The sequence below is a fragment of the Podarcis pityusensis genome, assembly GCF_964106645.2.
Source record: "Podarcis pityusensis genome assembly, chromosome: 2".
Lineage (NCBI taxonomy): Eukaryota > Metazoa > Chordata > Lepidosauria > Squamata > Lacertidae > Podarcis > Podarcis pityusensis.
The window spans coordinates 191,791-213,971 of NC_138029.1; positions in this window are offsets into that span (position 1 = coordinate 191,791).

Genomic DNA, 22,181 nt, shown 5'->3' on the forward strand with positions numbered 1-22,181 from the left:
AAAAGACAATGTTGTGTTATGTTGGTCTCATTACACACACTTTGCGATTTCTGGGTCAATGTGCATTAACACCAAAGAACACGAAATAAGCGAAATCCAAGATTCTTCTTTCTATGTTTCTGCAACCCAAAACAACCTGTTTGGCTTTGTTTAGGCTTATTACACTTCGCTTTGCTATTTGTGGGGGACTGAACACCGAAATAACAATGCAAGCTTATTCGTCCTCTTTCTATTGAGATGGAACCAAAACACCTAAGCTTGGTTTGGGCTGATAACAAACATGTCACTCTGCGATTTTTGGGTGAATGTGCATTCTAACCCCCAAAACACCAATTTGAAATAAGCCCAATCAGAGCTTTGTCATCTTCTTTTTATGTAGTTGGAAGCCAAAACACCTTTTTGTTTGGTTGGGGGTCATTCTGGTGCACACCCAAAAAAAGCACAATCAAAGCTTATTCGTCTTCTTTCTACGCATATGGAAGCGAAAAGACAATGTTGTGTTATTTTGGTCTCATTACACACACTTTGAGGTTTCTGGGTCAATGTGCATTAACACCAAAGAACACGAAATATACGAAATCAAAGATTCTTCGTTCTATGTAGCTGGAACCCAAAAGAACCTGTTTGGCTTTGTTTAGGCTTATTACAGTTCGCTTTGCTATTTGTGATTGAATGAACACCGAAAGAACAATCCAAGCTTATTCGTCCTCTTTCTATTGAGAGATGGAACCAAAATACCTATGCATTGTTTGGACTGATAACAAACATGTCACGTGCGATTTTTGGGTGAATGTGCATTCTAACCCCAAAAACACCAATTTGAATCAAGCCCAATCAGAGCTTTATCATCTTTTTATGTAGATGGAACCCAAAAGACGTTTTTGCTTTGGTTGGGGGTGATTCTGGTGCACACTCAAAAATCACCATGCGAATTGAAATAAGCACGATCAAAGCTTATTTGTCTTCTTTCTAGGCGTATGGCAGTCAAAAGTGTTGTGTTATTTTGGTCTAATTACACACACTTTGCAATTTCTGGGTCAATGTGCATTAACACCAAAGAACACGAAATAAGCAAAATCCAAGATTCTTCTTTCTATGTTTCTGCAACCCAAAACAACCTGCTTGGTTTTGTTTAGGCTTATTACACTTCGCTTTGCTATTTGTGGGGGACTGAACACCGAAAGAACAATGCAAGCTTATTCGTCCTCTTTCTATTGAGATGGAACCAAAACACCTATGCTTTGTTTGGCCTGATAACAAACATGTCACTCTGCAATTTTTGGATTAATGTACATTCTAACCCCAAAAACACCAATTTGAAATGAGCCCAATCAGAGCTTTATCAGTTTTTTTTTTACGTAGATGGAACCCAAAAGACCTTTTTGCTTTCGTTGGGGGTGAATCTGGTGCACACCCAAAAAACACCACGCGAATTGAAATAAGCACAGTCAAAACTTATTTGTCTTCTTTCTACGCATATGGAAGAAAAAGACACTGTTGTGTTATTTTGGTCTCATTACACACACTTTGCGATTTCTGGGTCAATGTGCATTGACACCAAAGAACACGAAATAAGCGAAATCAACGATTCTTCGTTCTATGTAGCTGGAACCCAAAAGAACCTGTTTGACTTTGTTTAGGCTTATTACAATTCGCTTTGCTATTTGTGAGTGAATGAACACCGAAAGAACAATCCAAGCTTATTCGTCCTCTTTCTATTGAGATGGAACCAAAACACCTATGCTTGGTTTGGCCTGATAACAAACATGTCACTCTGCGATTTTTGGATCAATGTGCATTCTAACCCCAAAAACACCAATTTGAAATGAGCCCAATCAGAGCTTTATCAGCTTTTTTTTATGTAGATGGTACGCCAAATACCTTTTTGCTTTGGTTGGGGTGATTCTGGTGCACACCCAAAAAACACCATGCGAATTGAAATAAGCACAATCAAAGCTTATTTGTCTTCTTTCTACGCATATGGAAGCGAAAAGACACTGTTGTGTTATTTTGGTCTCATTACACACACATTGAGATTTCTGGGTCAATGTGCATTAACACCAAAGAACACGACTTCAAATAAGCGAAATCAAAGAGTCTTCGATCTATGTAGCTGGAACCCATAAGAACCTATTGAGGTTTGTTTAGGCTTATTACAATTCGTAATAAGCCTACAATTCATAATAAACCTATTGAGGTTTGTTTAGGCTTATTACAATTCTATTTGTGAGTGAATGAACACCGAAAGAACAATCCAAGCTTATTTGTCCTCTTTCTATTGAGATTGAACCAAAACACCTATTCTTGGTTTGGGCTGATAACAAACATGTCACTGCGATTTTTGGGTGAATGTGCATTCTAACCCTAAAAACACCAATTTGAAATAAGCTCAATCAGAGCTTTATCATCTTCTTTTTATGTAGATGGAACCCAAAACACCTTTTTGCTTTGCTTGGGGGTGATTCTGGTGCACACCCATAAAACACCACGTGTATTGAAACAAGCACAATCAAAGCTTATTTGTCTTATTTCTACGCATATGGAAGCTGTCAGGGGTTCAGGAGCAGAGGCAAGGGCAAGGGAGGAAACAGAGAGCGAGGGGGAGGAGGCAGAAGAAAAGATGAGTGATGACGACGACCCGAGATCTCCGAGTCTTTCCAGTGAATCAGAAGATTCACAGAAAGGAGCACCAGTGGCCAGGGCAAGGGGGGAGCCTAGGGGGACACCCCAGGAAGATAGAGCCAGAGGGGACTCAGAGGGGAGCAGTTGGAAATCGGGACCAGCGTCACCACCAGAGAGCAGGGAAGAGGAAGGGCGCCAGGGATCAAGCGCTGGCAGCTCACAACAGGGGGGAGGGCACGAGTCAGGAGTGGCCACACCTCCATCGGGGAGCGAAGAAACGGTCAGACGGAAGGTGGAAGGTTGGGCGCGCGTGCCAAGTTCAAATGCACAGGAAGGTGGCGCAGTAGGCAGCCCGGAAAGGGAGCCAGGTCCTAAAGCCCGCCGAAAGGAGGGAGAAGAGTCAGGGGGGTCAGCGTCAGCGTCAGAGGAATCCCGGAAGGAAGAGACCCCGGGGGGCAGAGGGACCCAGAGAAAAACAGTCAGGCGGAAAAGGTGGAGCAAGGCTAGGATATTAAGTTGGTGTACAAGGGGCAGAGACTCAGATGGAGCTTCGCCGATCTAACCATGAGACGTAGAGTTGCACGCAGCAGCTTGAGAATGGAAACTGTAACTCAATAAAGACTTTTATTTAATGATCGCTGGCTAGCGTGATCCTCTGTGAGCTAGGATCTGGAAGCAACTCTGACAGTAAGCTCCGTCCCCTAAATTGTGGGCATCTACAGCCTCGCGGAGAGGAGAGAAAGCGGGTGCCTACTAGCGAGCTCACGAACGGCAGACAACATGACGGCCGAACAGCAGATAGTGGAACTCAGAGAAGCAGTGACACGACTGAATGCCGAGGCTCTTGCATCCAGGAAGAGAGAGGAGGACGCAGCTGCCGCCTACAGGGATCTCCAGGTCAGGTTGGAAGTGCTTACGAAGCAAGGGCAACTGACACCCAAACCGGAGGGGATTGGGTTGGGAAGACGAACAGGCGGTCTGGTCTCTCACTTCGATGGGAATTTGCAACAGTACCCCAACTTTAGAGCAGATGTAATGTGTGCACTGCAACTGCTGAACAAAGACTTTAGAGATGAGCAAGAGAAGGTGGGATTCATCATGTCCCATTTGCATGGAGATGCTAAAGCATGGCTGCGCAATTTGTGGAGAGATAAGGATCCGGCGCTCCAAAATGCGGATGCCTTTATTAAAGCGATGGATGGGTGCTTTTTATCAAGCATTGACGTGGATCTTGCTCGGCAGCAGATACATGGACTGAAGCAAGGGAGGGCCAGCGTAAGGCAGTACCATGCCCGCTTTTTCGCTTTGGTCAGTGCTCTGGAATGGGACAGAGATTCGGCTCCTGTAAGAGACCTGTTTTGGGAGGGATTGCACGGCTCGGTTAAAGATGAAATTGCGAGGGGGGAGAGACCCCGGACCACGCAGGAGATCATTCAGAGGGCGCTGGCGGTGGGGGTGCGGCTGGAAGAACGTCCGTGGAGCAGGGACGAAGGGCGTGGAGGGCGCGAACCAGCCAGGGGCTCCTCCTTCCTTCCCAGAGAAGCAGCGCGTGCGCAATCCACGCCTCCGCCAGGAGGAGGAGCGGAACCTATGGAGGTTGGAGGTGCAAGGGCTCAGCCAGAGCCCTAGCACCGGCAGCAGTGAAAGCGAAGCCTCCTAGAGGGAACAGGAAGTGTTACATCTGCGATGATCCACAGCATATGGCGAAAGAGTGTCCCCAGAGGCTCCACAAGCACACTGCAGCCTCAGCAATGGTAACTGCAGCAACGCAGCAAGGAGAACCACAGCAGGGAAACGGCGGAGTCTGGCTGGAGAAAGAGGCACTGGGGCCCAGCCAGACGTGTCAGTGAAGCAGTCCCCAGAGATTTTACAGCCCATGGACCCCCTCCCGCCCAAACCAGTAGTGAGGCTCACCGCGTCGCTCCAGCTGCCCAATGGAATCACCATGGACGTGCCAATCACCATTGACTCCAGAAGCAATGCGGACTTTATAGGGCAGGACTTTGTCGACCGGCATGCTATACAGTTGCTGCCTGCCACGCTGCCCCTGCAGGTTGTCACGGTGGATGGCAGGGAGCTGCTAGGGGGGCAAGTGGTGAAGCAGACGCCACCAATGGTGATGCGACTTGGGAATCACAGGGAAATCATCAGCTTCAATGTAACTCAACTATCGGACACGCCCATTGTATTGGGCATGAGTTGGCTGGACAAGCACAGCCCGACGCTGGCTTGGTACCAGAGGCAGCTGACCTTCGGCTCTTCCTTTTGCGCTGAACACTGCATCGTGCCCAGGCAGGAAGGAGAGGAAGAGGAGTCACAGCTGCAGCTAGGCACGCTGCAAGCGGTTCCCCACAAGTACGCGGAATTTTTGGAGGTTTTCTGCGAGAAGGAGGCAGACAGGCTACCCCCCCACAGACCATATGACTGCAAAATTGACCTGCTGCCGGGGGCGGCGCTGCCCAAAGGGAAGCTGTATTCCATGTCTGAGGACGAACTGCAGGAACTCAAAGAGTTCATAGATCATAATTTGGAGCGCGGTTTCATCCGAGAGTCCAAGGCAGCGGGGGGCAGTCCGGTATTCTTTGTTAAGAAGCGGGACACGCCCCAAAAAAGACTTGTAGTGGACTATCGCATTTTGAATAGTGTGACCAAGCCATCGGACTTCCCCATGCCCCGAATCGACGACCTCCTCGCAAAGGTACGGAAGGGCAGCGTGTTCACCAAGTTGGACCTGCGAGGGGCGTACAACCTCATTCGCATGCGGGAAGGAGATGAGTGGAAGACAGCCATGTTCACGCCCCTGGGCACCTACGAATATAGAGTTATGCCTTTTGGATTGCAAAATGGTTCCCACGTTTTTCAAGCTTTCATGCATCACGTGTTGGCGGGGCTCCTCTACAAGACGTGCGTCTGTTTCTTGGATGACATCCTGATCTTTTTGGAATCGCAGCAGGAGCATGACAGACACGTCAAGGAAGTGCTGAGCAGGCTACAGCAACATAGGCTTTACGCCAAGCTGGAGAAGTGCCAATTCGACGTGACCGAGGTGGATTTCCTGGGCTACAAGTTGTCTGACAAGGGGCTCGCCATGGACAGCGCCAAGGTCCGAGCAGTGTTGGATTGGAAAAGCCCACGCAACCGGAAGGAGGTCCAACGGTTTGTCGGCTTCGCGAACTTCTATCGCAAGTTTATCAAAGGCTTTGCGATGCAGACAGCGGCCATCACGGACACGCTCAGCTCCAAGAAAAAGAAGTTCATCTGGACAGAGCAGGCGGAGCAGTCCTTTCAGGCACTCAAGCGTCTCTTCGCGTCGGAAGAGCAGCTGCTTCATGTCAACCCCAGCAGGCCGATGAGGGTGGAGACAGACGCTTCGGACAGAGCCGTGGGAGCAGTCCTGCTGCAGAAAGACCCGCAGGGGGTTTGGAGGACGGGAGCGTTTTACTCAAGGAAGCTCAGCAAGTCCGAACAGAACTACACCATCTGGGACAGGGAGTTGCTGGCCATTCATGCAGCGTTCAAAGCGTGGAGGCACTTCCTGATCGGCGCCAAGCACACGGTGCAGGTCTGCACGGACCACAAGAATCTGGAGCACTGGCGCACGGCACAGTTCCTGAACCAGAGGCAGATACGTTGGGCTGAGTTCTTTGCGAACTTCGACTTCCGAATAGAGTATGTCCCGGGGGACACCAACATCATGGCGGATGCTCTCTCCCGTAAGCCACAGTATCTGGAGGAGGCAACGCCAGCGGCCGCCATGCACATCTTCGCACCGACAGTGTGGGCGTGCGAGGCAGCAACAGTTGACCTGGATGCGGTGCGACGAGCGTTGCAGGATGACTCCTTCGCGCAAGCAAAGATGGCAGAGGTGCACAGGGGCACGGCAGCGACCGACGAGTTCCAGCTGCGAGATGGTTTGCTCATCCGTAAAGGGGCCATCTACGTGCCGGGAGACGAACTTCGCGCCAAGGTACTGCAGCAGCTGCACGACGCGCCCACTGCCGGGCACTTTGGCAAGGAGAAAACGGTGGAATTAGTAGCCAGAGACTTCTGGTGGCCCGGAATGAGAGGGGAAGTCGCAGACTACGTGGCGAGGTGTGACACCTGCCATAGGGCCAAACCAGTGCACAGACCGCCAGCCGGACTGCTGGAACCGCTGCAAACTCCGTTCGAACCATGGGAGAGAGTGGCCCTGGACTTTGTCACGGATCTGCCCAGCTCGAGGGGCAAGACGGCTGTGCTGGTGGTGGTGGACTTGTTCTCCAAGATGGCACATTTCATTCCGTGTGCGAAGGTGGCCACGGCGGAACAAACCGCCAAACTGTTCATAGACCACGTGTTCAAGGTTCACGGTCTGCCGCGGTCTATTCTGTCCGACCGAGGGCGACAGTTCATCTCGAACTTCTGGCAGAGGCTGATGGGCTTCCTGAACGTCAAGATCAACCTGGCGTCGGCTAGACACCCGCAGACCAACGGGCAAGCGGAGCGGGTCAATGCCATCATGCAGCAGTACCTGAGATGTTATGCGAATCAACAGCCTGCGACGTGGGTGGATTACCTGCCTCTCGCCGAGTTCGCCTACAACAACACGAAGCACGTGTCCACGGGGGTCACGCCGTTCTTCGCCAACAACGGGAGGCACCCCAGAACCTTCCCGGGACTGGAAAGAATGGGGGAGGGGGAGCCGCAGACAGCAGATGCGTTCGCGTCGGAGTTGCAGGAGGTCCACGATCAGCTGCGGCGGCACCTGGAGCTGGCTAAACACGCATACAAGGTACAAGCGGACAAACACAGAAGGGTTGGCGAAGAGATCCATGTGGGAGACTGGGTCTGGTTAGCAGCCCACGCAGTGCCGGCCAGGTCGTTGGCGAAGAAGAAACTAGGGCATAAACAACTGGGGCCCTACCAAGTCGAAGAACAGGTCAACCCGGTGGCTTTCAGGCTGGCTCTTCCGGAGGGTTCCAGAATGCATCCGGTGTTCCACAGATCGGTGCTCACTCCCTACAAGGCACCTCACAGGTTTCAGGAACCAGGAACGGCACCGGGTCCGCTCCGAGAGAGAACCGGGCAGGGGGGAGTGGCACAGGAGGAGCGCATCAACGAAGTCACGGAGATTTTGGACTCCAGATGGGGGGAAGAGGGGGTAGAATACCTTCTCGCCAAGGAGGGCACCCCGGCCAGTGCCAACAGCTGGGTGCCGGGCTACGCTTTAGACGAACCTCTGCTCAAAGAAGAGTTTCATGCCCTCTTCCCACATAGGCCAATGCCAGCAGACTTTTTCGACGACTGGCTTTTCACGCCCACGCTTTCAGCCAGCACGTTCCGGGGATTCGACTCAGACGAGGAACCGACACGAGACGCCCGTTCCCCGGAGGGGTCACCCTCGGGATCTGCTTCAGAACCCTCGTATTGGTGGGATGATCGACCAGAGGAGCAGTTCCGCAGAAGGTGGCTGGAGGGTCCAGGACGAGCAACGTCTCCAGAAGGCAACGAGGGAGAGACGGACATGGACGTTTTCGGGGACGACCCGGGTTTCGAGCACGGCGGCACAGAGATGGAAGCGGAGGTGACCGTCGTCAACGAGAGCAGGGAGGAAGAACTGGAAGACTTCGGATGGCGGCCCGCCACGGGAAGCGAACTGTATCCGACATTCGTCCCCCTGACACGGCAGCACCCAGATCCCGCACCGGAAGGAGGGGAGGGGGGAAGAGGGGGCTTCGAGGGGGGGGTGGATGTCAGGGGTTCAGGAGCAGAGGCAAGGGCAAGGGAGGAAACAGAGAGCGAGGGGGAGGAGGCAGAAGAAAAGATGAGTGATGACGACGACCCGAGATCTCCGAGTCTTTCCAGTGAATCAGAAGATTCACAGAAAGGAGCACCAGTGGCCAGGGCAAGGGGGGAGCCTAGGGGGACACCCCAGGAAGATAGAGCCAGAGGGGACTCAGAGGGGAGCAGTTGGAAATCGGGACCAGCGTCACCGCCAGAGAGCAGGGAAGAGGAAGGGCGCCAGGGATCAAGCGCTGGCAGCTCACAACAGGGGGGAGGGCACGAGTCAGGAGTGGCCACACCTCCATCGGGGAGCGAAGAAACGGTCAGACGGAAGGTGGAAGGTTGGGCGCGCGTGCCAGGTTCAAATGCACAGGAAGGTGGCGCAGTAGGCAGCCCGGAAAGGGAGCCAGGTCCTAAAGCCCGCCGAAAGGAGGGAGAAGAGTCAGGGGGGTCAGCGTCAGCGTCAGAGGAATCCCGGAAGGAAGAGACCCCGGGGGGCAGAGGGACCCAGAGAAGAACAGTCAGGCGGAAAAGGTGGAGCAAGGCTAGGATATAAAGTTGGTGTACAAAGGGCGGAGACTCAGATGGAGCTTCGCCGATCTAACCATGAGACGTAGAGTTGCACGCAGCAGCTTGAGAATGGAAACTGTAACTCAATAAAGACTTTTATTTAATGATCGCTGGCTAGCGTGATCCTCTGTGAGCTAGGATCTGGAAGCAGCTCTGACAGTAAGCTCCATCCCTAGATTGTGGGCATCTACGTCCTCGCGGAGAGGAGAGAAAGCGGGTGCCTACTAGCGAGCTCACGAACGGCAGACAACATGACGGCCGAACAGCAGATAGTGGAACTCAGAGAAGCAGTGACACGACTGAATGCCGAGGCTCTTGCATCCAGGAAGAGAGAGGAGGACGCAGCTGCCGCCTACAGGGATCTCCAGGTCAGGTTGGAAGTGCTTACGAAGCAAGGGCAACTGACACCCAAACCGGAGGGGATTGGGTTGGGGAGACGAACAGGCGGTCTGGTCTCTTACTTCGATGGGAATTTGCAACAGTACCCCAACTTTAGAGCAGATGTAATGTGTGCACTGCAACTGCTGAACAAAGACTTTAGAGATGAGCAAGAGAAAGTGGGATTCATCATGTCCCATTTGCATGGAGATGCTAAAGCATGGCTGCGCAATTTGTGGAGAGATAAGGATCCGGCGCTCCAAAATGCGGATGCCTTTATTAAAGCGATGGATGGGTGCTTTTTATCAAGCATTGACGTGGATCTTGCTCGGCAGGAGATACATGGACTGAAGCAAGGGAGGGCCAGCGTAAGGCAGTACCATGCCCGCTTTTTCGCTTTGGTCAGTGCCCTGGAATGGGACAGAGATTCGGCTCCTGTAAGAGACCTGTTTTGGGAGGGATTGCACGGCTCGGTTAAAGATGAAATTGCGAGGGGGGAGAGACCCCGGACCACGCAGGAGATCGTTCAGAGGGCGCTGGCGGTGGGGGTGCGGCTGGAAGGACGTCCGTGGAGCAGGGACGAAGGGCGTGGAGGGCGCGAACCAGCCAGGGGCTCCTCCTTCCTTCCCAGAGAAGCAGCGCGTGCGCAATCCACGCCTCCGCCAGGAGGAGGAGCGGAACCTATGGAGGTTGGAGGTGCAAGGGCTCAGTCAGCAGCCAGAGCCCTAGCACCGGCAGCAGTGAAAGCGAAGCCTCCTAGAGGGAACAGGAAGTGTTACATCTGCGATGATCCACAGCATATGGCGAAAGAGTGTCCCCAGAGGCTCCACAAGCACACTGCAGCCTCAGCAATGGTAACTGCAGCAACGCAGCAAGGACAACCACAGCAGGGAAACGAAGGAGTCTGGTTGGAAGAAGAGGCACTGGGGCCCAGCCAGACGTGTCAGTGAAGCAGTCCCCAGAGATTTTACAGCCCATGGACCCCCTCCCGCCCAAACCGGTAGTGAAGCTCACCGCGTCGCTCCAGCTGCCCAATGGAATCACCATGGACGTGCCAATCACCATTGACTCCGGAAGCAATGCGGACTTTATAGGGCAGGACTTTGTCGACCGGCACGCTATACAGTTGCTGCCTGCCACGCTGCCCCTGCAGGTTGTCACGGTGGATGGCAGGGAGCTGCTAGGGGGGCAAGTGGTGAAGCAGACGCCACCAATGGTGATGCGACTTGGGAATCACAGGGAAATCATCAGCTTCAATGTCACTCAACTATCGGACACGCCCATTGTATTGGGCATGAGTTGGCTGGACAAGCACAGCCCGACGCTGGCTTGGTACCAGAGGCAGCTGACCTTCGGCTCTTCCTTTTGCGCTGAACACTGCATCGTGCCCAGGCAGGAAGGAGGGGAAGAGGAGTCACAGCTGCAGCTAGGCACGCTGCAAGCGGTTCCCCACAAGTACGCGGAATTTTTGGAGGTTTTCTGCGAGAAGGAGGCAGACAGGCTACCCCCCCACAGACCATATGACTGCAAAATTGACCTGCTGCCGGGGGCGGCGCTGCCCAAAGGGAAGCTGTATTCCATGTCTGAGGACGAACTGCAGGAACTCAAAGAGTTCATAGATCATAATTTGGAGCGCGGTTTCATCCGAGAGTCCAAGGCAGCGGGGGGCAGTCCGGTATTCTTTGTTAAGAAGCGGGACACGCCCCAAAAAAGACTTGTAGTGGACTTTCGCATCTTGAACAGTGTGACCAAGCCATCGGACTTCCCCATGCCCCGAATCGACGACCTCCTCGCAAAGGTACGGAAGGGCAGAGTGTTCACCAAGTTGGACCTGCGAGGGGCATACAACCTCATTCGCATGCGGGAAGGAGATGAGTGGAAGACAGCCATGTTCACGCCCCTGGGCACCTACGAATATAGAGTTATGCCTTTTGGATTGCAAAATGGCTCCCACGTTTTTCAAGCTTTCATGCATCACGTGTTGGCGGGGCTCCTCTACAAGACGTGCGTCTGTTTCTTGGATGACATCCTGATCTTTTCGGAATCGCAGCAGGAGCATGACAGACACGTCAAGGAAGTGCTGAGCAGGCTACAGCAACATAGGCTTTACGCCAAGCTGGAGAAGTGCCAATTCGACGTGACGGAGGTGGATTTCCTGGGCTACAAGTTGTCTGATAAAGGGCTCGCCATGGACAGCGCCAAGGTCCGAGCAGTGTTGGATTGGAAAAGCCCACGCAACCGGAAGGAGGTCCAACGGTTTGTCGGCTTCGCGAACTTCTATCGCAAGTTTATCAAAGGCTTTGCGATGCAGACAGCGGCCATCACGGACACGCTCAGCTCCAAGAAAAAGAAGTTCATCTGGACAGAGCAGGCGGAGCAGTCCTTTCAGGCACTCAAGCGTCTCTTCGCGTCGGAAGAGCAGCTGCTTCATGTCAACCCCAGCAGGCCGATGAGGGTGGAGACAGACGCTTCAGACAGAGCCGTGGGAGCAGTCCTGCTGCAGAAAGACCCGCAGGGGGTTTGGAGGCCGGGAGCGTTTTACTCAAGGAAGCTCAGCAAGTCCGAACAGAACTACACCATCTGGGACAGGGAGTTGCTGGCCATTCATGCAGCGTTCAAAGCGTGGAGGCACTTCCTGATCGGCGCCAAGCACACGGTGCAGGTCTGCACGGACCACAAGAATCTGGAGCACTGGCGCACGGCACAGTTCCTGAACCAGAGGCAGATACGTTGGGCTGAGTTCTTTGCGAATTTCGACTTCCGAATAGAATATGTCCCGGGGGACACCAACATCATGGCGGATGCTCTCTCCCGTAAGCCACAGTATCTGGAGGAGGCAACGCCAGCGGCCGCCATGCACATCTTCGCACCGACAGTGTGGGCGTGCGCGGCGGCAACAGTTGACCTGGATGCGGTGCGACGAGCGTTGCAGGATGACTCCTTCGCGCAAGCAAAGATGGCAGAGGTGCACAGGGGCACGGCAGCGACCGACGAGTTCCAGCTGCGAGATGGTTTGCTCATCCGTAAAGGGGCCATCTACGTGCCGGGAGACGAACTTCGCGCCAAGGTACTGCAGCAGCTGCACGACGCGCCCACTGCCGGGCACTTTGGCAAGGAGAAGACGGTGGAATTAGTAGCCAGAGACTTCTGGTGGCCCGGAATGAGAGGGGAAGTCGCGGACTACGTGGCGAGGTGTGACACCTGCCAGAGGGCCAAACCAGTGCACAGACCGCCGGCCGGACTGCTGGAACCGCTGCAAACTCCGTTCGAACCATGGGAGAGAGTGGCCCTGGACTTTGTCACGGATCTGCCCAGCTCGAGGGGCAAGACGGCTGTGCTGGTGGTGGTGGACTTGTTCTCCAAGATGGCACATTTCATTCCGTGTGCGAAGGTGGCCACGGCGGAACAAACCGCCAAACTGTTCATAGACCACGTGTTCAAGGTTCACGGTCTGCCGCGGTCTATTCTGTCCGACCGAGGGCGACAGTTCATCTCGAACTTCTGGCAGAGGCTGATGGGCTTCCTGAACGTCAAGATCAACCTGGCGTCGGCTAGACACCCGCAGACCAACGGGCAAGCGGAGCGGGTCAATGCCATCATGCAGCAGTACCTGAGATGTTATGCGAATCAACAGCCTGCGACGTGGGTGGATTACCTGCCTCTCGCCGAGTTCGCCTACAACAACACGAAGCACGTGTCCACGGGGGTCACGCCGTTCTTCGCCAACAACGGGAGGCACCCCAGAACCTTCCCGGGACTGGAAAGAATGGGGGAGGGGGAGCCGCAGACAGCAGATGCGTTCGCGTCGGAGTTGCAGGAGGTCCACGATCAGCTGCGGCGGCACCTGGAGCTGGCTAAACACGCATACAAGGTACAAGCGGACAAACACAGAAGGGTTGGCGAAGAGATCCATGTGGGAGACTGGGTCTGGTTAGCAGCCCACGCAGTGCCGGCCAGGTCGTTGGCGAAGAAGAAACTAGGGCATAAACAACTGGGGCCCTACCAAGTCGACGAACAGGTCAACCCGGTGGCTTTCAGGCTGGCTCTTCCGGAGGGTTCCAGAATGCATCCGGTGTTCCACAGATCGGTGCTCACTCCCTACAAGGCACCTCACAGGTTTCAGGAACCAGGAACGGCACCGGGTCCGCTCCGAGAGAGAACCGGGCAAGGGGGAGTGGCACAGGAGGAGCGCATCAACGAAGTCACGGAGATTTTGGACTCCAGATGGGGGGAAGAGGGGGTAGAATACCTTCTCGCCAAGGAGGGCACCCCGGCCAGTGCCAACAGCTGGGTGCCGGGCTACGCTTTAGACGAACCTCTGCTCAAAGAAGAGTTTCATGCCCTCTTCCCACATAGGCCAATGCCAGCAGACTTTTTCGACGACTGGCTTTTCACGCCCACGCTTTCAGCCAGCACGTTCCGGGGGTTCGACTCAGACGAGGAACCGACACGAGACGCCCGTTCCCCGGAGGGGTCACCCTCGGGATCTGCTTCAGAACCCTCGTATTGGTGGGATGATCGACCAGAGGAGCAGTTCCGCAGAAGGTGGCTGGAGGGTCCAGGACGAGCAACGTCTCCAGAAGGCAACGAGGGAGAGACGGACATGGACGTTTTCGGGGACGACCCGGGTTTCGAGCACGGCGGCACAGAGATGGAAGCGGAGGTGACCGTCGTCAACGAGAGCAGGGAGGAAGAACTGGAAGACTTCGGATGGCGGCCCGCCACGGGAAGCGAACTGTATCCGACATTCGTCCCCCTGACACAGCAGCACCCAGATCCCGCACCGGAAGGAGGGGAGGGGGGAAGAGGGGGCTTCGAGGGGGGGATGGATGTCAGGGGTTCAGGAGCAGAGGCAAGGGCAAGGGAGGAAACAGAGAGCGAGGGGGAGGAGGCAGAAGAAAAGATGAGTGATGACGACGACCCGAGATCTCCGAGTCTTTCCAGTGAATCAGAAGATTCACAGAAAGGAGCACCAGTGGCCAGGGCAAGGGGGGAGCCTAGGGGGACACCCCAGGAAGATAGAGCCAGAGGGGACTCAGAGGGGAGCAGTTGGAAATCGGGACCAGCGTCACCGCCAGAGAGCAGGGAAGAGGAAGGGCGCCAGGGGTCAAGCGCTGGCAGCTCACAACAGGGGGGAGGGCACGAGTCAGGAGTGGCCACACCTCCATCGGGGAGCGAAGAAACGGTCAGACGGAAGGTGGAAGGTTGGGCGCGCGCACCAAGTTCAAATGCACAGGAAGGTGGCGCAGTAGGCAGCCCGGAAAGGGAGCCAGGTCCTAAAGCCCGCCGAAAGGAGGGAGAAGAGTCAGGGGGGTCAGCGTCAGCGTCAGAGGAATCCCGGAAGGAAGAGACCCCGGGGGGCAGAGGGACCCAGAGAAGAACAGTCAGGCGGAAAAGGTGGAGCAAGGCTAGGATATTAAGTTGGTGTACAAAGGGCGGAGACTCAGATGGAGCTTCGCCGATCTAACCATGAGACGTAGAGTTGCACGCAGCAGCTTGAGAATGGAAACTGTAACTCAATAAAGACTTTTATTTAATGATCGCTGGCTAGCGTGATCCTCTGTGAGCTAGGATCTGGAAGCAGCTCTGACAATACGAAATCAAAGATTCTTCGTTCTATGTAGCTGGAACCCAAAAGAACCTGTTTGGCTTTGTTTAGGCTTATTACAATTCGCTTTGCTATTTGTGATTGAATGAACACCGAAAGAACAATCCAAGCTTATTCGTCCTCTTTCTATTGAGAGATGGAACCAAAATACCTATGCATTGTTTGGGCTGATAACAAACATGTCACGTGCGATTTTTGGGTGAATGTGCATTCTAACCCCAAAAACACCAATTTGAATTAAGCCCAATCAGAGCTTTATCATCTTTTTATGTAGATGTGTCAGAGCTGCTTCCAGATCCTAGCTCACAGAGGATCACGCTAGCCAGCGATCATTAAATAAAAGTCTTTATTGAGTTACAGTTTCCATTCTCAATCTGCTGCGTGCAACTCTACGTCTCATGGTTAGATCGGCGAAGCTCCGTCTGAGTCTCCGCCCCTTGTACACCAACTTAATATCCTAGCCCTGCTCCACCTTTTCCGCCTGACTGTTCTTCTCTGGGTCCCTCTGCCCCCCGGGGTCTCTTCCTTCCGGGATTCTTCTGACGCCGACCCCCCGGACCCTCCTGTCTCCTTGCGCCGGGCTTTAGGACCTGGCTCCCTTTCCGGGCTGCCTACTGCGCCACCTTCCTGTGCATTTGAACTTGGCGCGCGCGCCAAACCTTCCACCTTCCGTCTGACCGTTTCTTCGCTCCCCGATGGAGGTGTGGCCACTCCTGACTCGTGCCCTCCCCCCTGTTGTGAGCTGCCAGCGCTTGATCCCTGGCGCCCTTCTTCTTCCCTGCTCTCTGGCGGTGACGCTGGTCCCGATTTCCAACTGCTCCCCTCTGAGTCCCCTCTGGCTCTATCTTCCTGGGGTGTCCCCCTAGGCTCCCCCCTTGCCCTGGCCACTGGTGCTCCTTTCTGTGAATCTTCTGATTCACTGGAAAGACTCGGAGATCTCGGGTCGTCGTCATCACTCATCTTTTCTTCTGCCTCCTCCCCCTCGCTCTCTGTTTCCTCCCTTGCCCTTGCCTCTGCTCCTGAACCCCTGACATCCATCCCCCCCTCGAAGCCCCCTCTTCCCCCCTCCCCTCCTTCCGGTACGGGAGCTGGGTGCTGCCGTGTCCGGGGGACGAATGTCGGATACAGTTCGCTCCCCGTGGCGGGCCTCCATCTGAAGTCTTCCGGTTCTTCCTCCCTGCTCTCGTCGACGACGGTCACCTCCGCTTCCATCTCTGTGCCGCCGTGCTCGAAACCCGGGTCGTCCCCGAAAACGTCCATGTCCGTCTCTCCCTCGCTTCCTTCTGGAGACGTTGCTCGTCCTGGACCCTCCAGCCACTTTCTGCGGAACTGCTCCTCTGGTCGATCATCCCACCAATACGAGGGTTCTGAAGCAGATCCCGAGGGTGACCCCTCCGGGGAACGGGCGTCTCGTGTCGGTTCCTCGTCCGAGTCGAACCCCCGGAACGTGCTGGCTGAAAGCGTGGGCGTGAAAAGCCAGTCGTCGAAAAAGTCTGCTGGCATTGGCCTATGTGGGAAGAGGGCATGAAACTCTTCTTTGAGCAGAGGTTCGTCTAAAGCGTAGCCCGGCACCCAGCTGTTGGCACTGGCCGGGGTGCCCTCCTTGGCGAGAAGGTATTCTACCCCCTCTTCCCCCCATCTGGAGTCCAAAATCTCCGTGACTTCGTTGATGCGCTCCTCCTGTGCCACTCCCCCTTGCCCGGTTCTCTCTCGGAGCGGACTCGGTGCCGTTCCTGGTTCCTGAAACCTGTGAGGTGCCTTGTAGGGAGTGAGCACCGATCTGTGGAACACCGGATGCATCCTGGAACCCTCCGGAAGCGCCAGCCTGAAAGCCACCGTGTTGACCTGCTCTTCGACTTGGTAGGGCCCCAGTTGTTTATGCCCTAGTTTCTTCTTCGCCAACGACCTGGCCGGCACTGCGTGGGCTGCTAACCAGACCCAGTCTCCCACATGGATCTCTTCGCCAACCCTTCTGTGTTTGTCCGCTTGTACCTTGTATGCGTGTTTAGCCAGCTCCAGGTGCCGCCGCAGCTGATCGTGGACCTCCTGCAACTCCGACGCGAACGCATCTGCTGTCTGCGGCTCCCCCTCCCCCATTCTTTCCAGTCCCGGGAAGGTTCTGGGGTGCCTCCCGTTGTTGGCGAAGAACGGCGTGACCCCCGTGGACACGTGCTTCGTGTTGTTGTAGGCGAACTCGGCGAGAGGCAGGTAATCCACCCACGTCGCAGGCTGTTGATTCGCATAACATCTCAGGTACTGCTGCATGATGGCATTGACTCGCTCCGCTTGCCCGTTGGTCTGCGGGTGTCTAGCCAACGCCAGGTTGATCTTGACGTTCAGGAAGCCCATCAGCTTCTGCCAGAAGTTCGAGATGAACTGTCGCCCTCGGTCGGACAGAATAGACCGTGGCAGACCGTGAACCTTGAACACGTGGTCTATGAACAGTTTGGCGGTTTGTTCCGCCGTGGCCACCTTCGCACACGGAATGAAATGTGCCATCTTGGAGAACAAGTCCACCACCACCAGCACAGCCGTCTTGCCCCTCGAGCTGGGTAGATCCGTGACAAAGTCCAGGGCCACTCTCTCCCATGGTTCGAACGGAGTTTGCAGCGGTTCCAGCAGTCCGGCCGGCGGTCTGTGCACTGGTTTGGCCCTCTGGCAGGTGTCACACCTCGCCACGTAGTCCGCGACTTCCCCTCTCATTCCGGGCCACCAGAAGTCTCTGGCGACTAATTCCACCGTCTTCTCCTTGCCAAAGTGCCCGGCAGTGGGCGCGTCGTGCAGCTGCTGCAGTACCTTGGCGCGAAGTTCGTCTCCCGGCACGTAGATGGCCCCTTTACGGATGAGCAATCCATCTCGCAGCTGGAACTCGTCGGTCGCTGCCGTGCCCCTGTGCACCTCTGCCATCTTTGCTTGCGCGAAGGAGTCATCCTGCAACGCTCGTCGCACCGCCTCCAGGTCAACTGTTGCCGCAGCGCACGCCCACACTGTCGGTGCGAAGATGTGCATGGCGGCCGCTGCCGTTGCCTCCTCCAGATACTGTGGCTTACGGGAGAGAGCATTCGCCATGATGTTGGTGTCCCCCGGGACATACTCTATTCGGAAGTCGAAGTTCGCAAAGAACTCAGCCCAACGTATCTGCCTCTGGTTCAGGAACTGTGCCGTGCGCCAGTGCTCCAGATTCTTGTGGTCCGTGCAGACCTGCACCGTGTGCTTGGCGCCGATCAGGAAGTGCCTCCACGCTTTGAATGCTGCATGAATGGCCAGCAACTCCCTGTCCCAGATGGTGTAGTTCCGTTCAGACTTGCTGAGCTTCCTGGAGTAAAACGCTCCCGGCCTCCAAGCCCCCTGCGGGTCTTTCTGCAGCAGGACTGCTCCCACGGCTCTGTCCGAAGCGTCTGTCTCCACCCTCATCGGCCTGCTGGGGTTGACATGAAGCAGCTGCTCTTCCGACGCGAAGAGACGCTTGAGTGCCTGAAAGGACTGCTCCGCCTGCTCTGTCCAGATGAACTTCTTCTTCTTGGAGCTGAGCGTGTCCGTGATGGCCGCTGTCTGCATGGCAAAGCCTTTGATAAACTTGCTGTCAGAGCTGGCTCCAGGTCCCAGCTCACAGAGGACCAACGCTAGCCGGCAGTAATGTACAAAAGTCTTTATTGAAGTACAGTTTCCATTTTCAAGCCGCAGCGCCCCAGCTCTACGTCTAGGGGTTAGATCGGCGAAGCTCCATCTGAGTCTCCGCCCCCTGTACACCAGTTTAAGATTCTAGCCTTACTCCACCTCTTACGTCTCTCCTTTATCCTCTGGGTCCTGCTACCCCCCGGGGTCCCTTCCTTCCTGGATTCTTCTGACGCTGACGTTGACCCCCCCTGACTCCTCCCCCTCTTTTCGGCGGGCTTTGGGACCTGGCTCCCTATCCGGGCTGCCAACTGCGCCGCCCTCCTGTACATTTGAACTTGGCGCGCGCGCCCAGCCTTCAACCTTCCTCTCGACCGTTTCCTCGCTCCCCGATGGAGGCGTGGCCAATCCTGACTCATGTCCTCCCACTGGCAGTGCGCCGCCTGATCCCGATGCCTGGGACTCCTCCCCCCTACTGCACTCTGGTGTGGACGCTGGTCCTGATTTCCAACTGCTGCTCTCTGAGTCCCCTCTGGCCCCTTCTTCCTGGGGTGTCCCCCTCGGCACCCCCCTTGCTCTGACCATGGGAGCCCCTTTCTGTGAATCTTCCGATTCGCTGGAAAGACTCAGAGACCTCGGACCGCTGTCATCGCTAACATTTCCTTCGGACTCCTCCCCCTCGCTCTCTATTTCCTCCCTTTCCTGTGCCTCTGCTCCTGAACCCCTGACATCCATCCCCCCCTCGAAGCCCCCCCTTCCCCCCTCCCCTCCTTCAGGTGTGGGTACTGGGTGCTCCGTCGTTGTGGGGGTGAGTGCCGGATACAGTTCGTCCCCCGTGGCGTGCATCCAGCCGGATAAGTCCGGCTCGTCCTCCATGCTCTTGCCGACCTCAATTTCCTCTGCTTCCATCTCTTTGCCGCCGTGCTCGAACCCAAGGTCCTCCCCCAACACGTCCATGTCCGTCTCTCCCCCGGTCTCCTCCAGGGACGTTGCCTGCCAAGGACCCCCCAGCCACTTCCTGCGCCACTGCTCCTCTGGTCGATCGTCCCACCAATAGGAACGGTCTGAGGCAGACCCCGAGGGTGATCCCTCCGGGGAACGTGTTTCTAGTGCCGGTTCCTCGGCCGAGGTGAACCCCTGGAATGTGCTGGCTGAAAATGTGGGTGTGAAAAGCCAGTCGTCGAAATACTCGGCTGGCATGGGCCTGTGTGGGAAAAGGGCATGAAACTCGTCCTTGAGAAGAGGTTCGTCCAAGGCATAGTCTGGCACCCAACTGTTGGCGCTGGCCGGGGTACCTTCTCTGGCGAGAAGATATTCTACTCCCTCTTCCCCCCATCTCGAGTCTAAAATCTCTGTGACCTCGTTGACGGGTTCCCGCCTTGGCGACCCCCCCCCCTTGTGGGCGTCTCCCTGAACGGGTCTGGTGCCGTGCCTGGCTCCTGAAATCTATGAGGTGCTTTGTAGGGCGTGAGCACTGATCTATGGAAAACTGGGTGCATTCTGGATCCCTCCGGCAGTGTCAACCGGAAGGCCACTGGATTGACCTGTGCCTCGACTTGGTAAGGTCCTAGCTGCTTATGCCCTAGCTTCTTCTTCGCTAACGATCTGGCCGGCACTGCCTGGGCTGCTAACCAAACCCAGTCTCCCACCTGTATGTCTTCCCCAACCCTTCTGTGCTTGTCGGCCTGCAGTTTGTATGCGTGCTTTGCTAGTTCTAACTGCCTCCGAAGCTGTTCGTGAACCTCCTGCAACTCTGATGCTAAGGCTTCCGCTGCCTGTGGCTCCCCCTCCCCCGCTCTCGCTAATCCCGGGAAGGTTCTGGGATGCCTCCCGTTGTTGGCGAAGAACGGTGTCACCCCCGTGGACACGTGCTTCGTGTTGTTGTAGGCGAACTCAGCGAGCGGCAGGTAGTCCACCCATGTTGCCGGCTGCTGATTTGCGTAGCATCGCAGGTACTGCTGCATGATGGCGTTGACTCGCTCCGCTTGTCCGTTCGTCTGCGGGTGTCTCGCCGACGCTAGGTTGATCTTGACGTTCAGGAACCCATCAGCTTCTGCCAGAAGTTCGAGATGAACTGTCGCCCCCGGTCGGACAGGATAGACCGTGGCAGACCGTGAACCCTGAACACGTGGTCTATGAACAGTTTGGCGGTCTGTTCCGCCGTGGCCACCTTCGCGCACGGAATGAAGTGGGCCATTTTGGTGAACATGTCCACCACCACTAGCACTGCCGTCTTGCCCCTCGAGCTGGGTAGATCCGTGACAAAGTCCAGGGCCACCCTCTCCCACGGTTCGAGCGGTGTCTGCAGCGGTTCGAGCAGTCCCGCCGGCGGTTTGTGCACTGACTTGGCCCTTTGGCAGGTGTCGCACCTCGAGACGTAATCCGCGACTTCCCCCCGCATCTTGGGCCACCAAAAATCTCTGGCTACTAATTCTACCGTCTTCTCTTTGCCAAAGTGCCCGGCGGTGGGTGCGTCGTGCAACTGCTGCAGTACTTTCGCGCGGAGGTCGTCTCCCGGTACGTAGAGGGCCCCTCTGCGGATGAGCAATCCGTCGCGTATCTGGAACTCGTCGTCCTCCGCCGTGCCCCTTTGCACCTCCTCCATCTTGGCTTGTGCGAAGGGGTCCTCCTGCAGCGCTCGACGTACAGCATCCAGGTCCACGGTTGCTGAAGCGCACGCCCACGCTTTCGGTGCGAAAATGTGCTTGGCCGCTGCTGGTGCCGCCTCCTCGAGGTATTGCGGCTTTCTGGACAGTGCATCCGCCATGATGTTGTTGTCGCCTGGGATGTACTCTATCCTGAAGTCGAAATCCGCAAAGAACTCCGCCCATCGTATGTGCCTCTGGTTCAGGAACCTTGCCGTGCGCCAGTACTCCAGGTTTTTATGGTCCGTGCGGACCTGCACTGTGTGTTTGGCTCCAATGAGGAAGTGCCGCCACGCCTTGAATGCTGCATGAATGGCCAGCAACTCCCTGTCCCAGATGGCGTAGTTCTGCTCTGACTTGCTGAGCTTCCTGGAGTAGAAGGCACACGGTCTCCAGTCCCCATGCGGGTCTTGCTGCAACAGTACTGCCCCCACGGCTCTGTCTGAGGCGTCCGTTTCAACCCTCATCGGTCTGCTGGGATTCACATGCAGTAGCTGCTCTTCGGACGAGAAGAGACGCTTGAGTTTCTGAAAGGACTGCTCCGCTTGCTCCGTCCAGATGAACTTCTTCTTCTTGGAGCTGAGCGTGTCGGTAATGGCCGCCGTCTGCATCGCGAACCCCTTGATGAACTTGCGGTAAAAGTTGGCGAAACCGACAAACCGCTGGACCTCCTTCCGATTGCGCGGGCTCTTCCAGTCCAACACTGAGCGAACCTTGGCGCTGTCCATGGCGAGCCCCTTGTCCGACAACTTGTAGCCCAGGAAATCTACCTCCTTCATGTCGAACTGGCACTTCTCCAGCTTGGCGTACAGCCTGTGCTCCTGCAGTCTCTGCAGAACTTCCTTGACGTCTCCCTCGTGGGTCTCCTCTGATTCTGAAAATATCAGGATGTCGTCCAGGAAGCAGACGCATTTCTTGTAGAGGAGACCCGCCAATACGTGATGCATGAAGGCTTGAAAACAGTGGGAGCCATTTTGTAA